The sequence below is a fragment of the Pseudoliparis swirei genome, chromosome 3 (assembly GCF_029220125.1).
Source record: "Pseudoliparis swirei isolate HS2019 ecotype Mariana Trench chromosome 3, NWPU_hadal_v1, whole genome shotgun sequence".
NCBI classification, from domain to species: Eukaryota; Metazoa; Chordata; class Actinopteri; order Perciformes; family Liparidae; genus Pseudoliparis; species Pseudoliparis swirei.
Window position 1 is genome coordinate 699,104 of NC_079390.1, and position 2,500 is coordinate 701,603.

A 2,500-nucleotide genomic window follows, 5' to 3' on the forward strand; every position below is an offset into this window, starting at 1 on the left:
CACTGAGCTCCTCTCTCCTCTCTCCTCTCCTCTCTCCTCTCTCCTCTCCTCTCTCCTTATGGACGCTTAGGATACACTGAGCTCCTCTCTCCTCTCTCCTTATGGACGCTTAGGATACACTGAGCTCCTCTCTCCTTAAGGACGCTTAGGATACACTGAGCTCCTCTCTCCTCTCTCCTTATGGACGCTTAGGATACACTGAGCTCCTCTCTCCTCTCCTCTCTCCTTATAGACGCTTAGGATACACTGAGCTCCTCTCTCCTCTCTCCTTAAGGATGCTTAGGATACACTGAGCTCCTCTCTCCTCTCTCCTTATGGACGCTTAGGATACACTGAGCTCCTCTCCTCTCTCCTTAAGGACGCTTAGGATACACTGAGCTCCTCTCTCCTCTCTCCTTATGGACGCTTAGGATACACTGAGCTCCTCTCCTCTCTCCTTAAGGACGTTTAGGATACACTGAGCTCCTCTCTCCTCTCCTCTCTCCTCTCCTCTCTCCTTATGGACGTTTAAGGATACACTGAGCTCTTATCTCCTCTTCTCTCTCTACCTCACTGTTTTTTTTCCCTGAAGGGTTGTTTGGGAGCTGTTCCTGATCCGATGTGAGGTCAAAGGTCAAAGGTCAAAGGTCAGGGATGTCTATATGTACAGATTGTAAAGCACTCTGAGGCACATTAGTAATTTGTGAAAATGGGCTCTACAAATAAACAGAATTGAATGACCTGAACAGTGACGACTACACATCTTGACTCAGCTAAATACAGTCATTATCATTCATTATCATTCATTATCATTCATTATTATTCATTATTAATCATTATTATGTCCTCCTGCCACAACAAGGGGCCCCGGGGCCCCTGCTGCGTCGTCTAATGAGTCTGTTCCCAGGTCTGTTAAACAAAGACGGATTTGACATCCTGCACAACCTGAAACTAGCAAATGGTTTGCGACCCGCTAACGAGCTCCCGTCTCCTGCTGTGAGAGCGACGGCGAGAGGAGAACACGTTCACGGACGAGGCTTCAGAAGACGGAGATGCCGGCGCTTTTTATTCAATCTGTTTCATCCCTGGATTTTTATCTCTAAAATGCAGCGGCTCAGTGAAAGTAGAATCTCCTCCAGCGTCTCGGCGCCGCCGCTCCATCACGGGTAAAACGTCCCGCTGTCGGACTGATGCTGTTTTTTGATCAGCGGCCGGTTTCCATCATCGTGTCTGTTTCGCTGTGGAAACCGTTGAAGGAGTTAAGAGGGGTCAACACGGGGCGCTCCACGTCAGTCATTCTCACTGTCGCCCGTTTGATGTGTTGCACCTTTAAATTTAACTCTTCAGGAACTCGGCGCTCTTCCGTTTTGAACTTTTATTTCAGAAGTTCCCGGTTAAAACAAGCAAACGATGTGTTGTCTTCAGCCTGCATACTGCACCTGCCCTTCACACGGCCCTATCTTAAAGAGACAGCGCCCTCTTAAAGAGACAGCGCCCTCTTAAAGAGACAGCACTCTCTTAAAGAGACAGCGCCCCTCTCTTAAAGAGACAGTGCTCTCTTAAAGAGACAGCGCCCCTCCCTTAAAGACACAGCGCCCCTCTCTTAAAGAGACAGCGCTCTTTTAAAGAGACAGCGCCCCTCTCTTAAAGAGACAGCCCTCTCTTAAAGAGACAGCGCCCCTCTCTTAAAGAGACAGCGCTCTCTTAAAGAGACAGCGCCCCTCTCTTAAAGAGACAGCGCTCTCTTAAAGAGACAGTGCTCCATTAAAGAGACAACGCCCCTATCGACAACGAGGCTTTCCTCCCTTCACAGTTAGTATGTGCACAAGTGATCAACGCTCTCAAATATAGAAACAACACATGAATTAACCTTAAACACACATTCAAAGTAAATTATAAAGCATGGACACAGTTGTATTAAGTCAGTAAGATATATGACATAACATATATATAAGGGTACTACAGACGCATGAAGATGCTTTAACTTAAATGAGCACTTTTTGAATGTTTTTAATGAACATTTTGTTGTACGCACTTTCATTTTAAACCATCATGTCAGCTCACTAGGCATATTACTCAAATGCAGAAGATATTTCAGTTGGCAATCGAGAGTTTTTCTTTTTTCTTTACAAATTCAATCCCCACCATCTTTACCTTCCGTGAAGCCAGGCCTTCACACGGTGGCGAGAACTTTCATTGACAGGGCAGAGAGACAGCTCACGAGTCGTCACAACTTCACTGCATCGAAATACGGATATGATATTGCTGGGTGGATTGATCCTGATATCCTCCTGATGAGATCTACGTCCAGAGGCTACAATCACACACGAAGACGCAACACAGACGTGTTCCTGGGAAAAAAAGACATCCCTCAAGACGATAAATATGTTTTGAAGTATTTTCACACACAATTTACAAAAAGCTGAGGTCAATTAGTCGTGGCATCTGGAGGGCTCCGACTCCTCCGTGCTGCTCGTCTGCTTCATTTCTTGAACAGTCGCTTAATTCGGCAACTCTGATG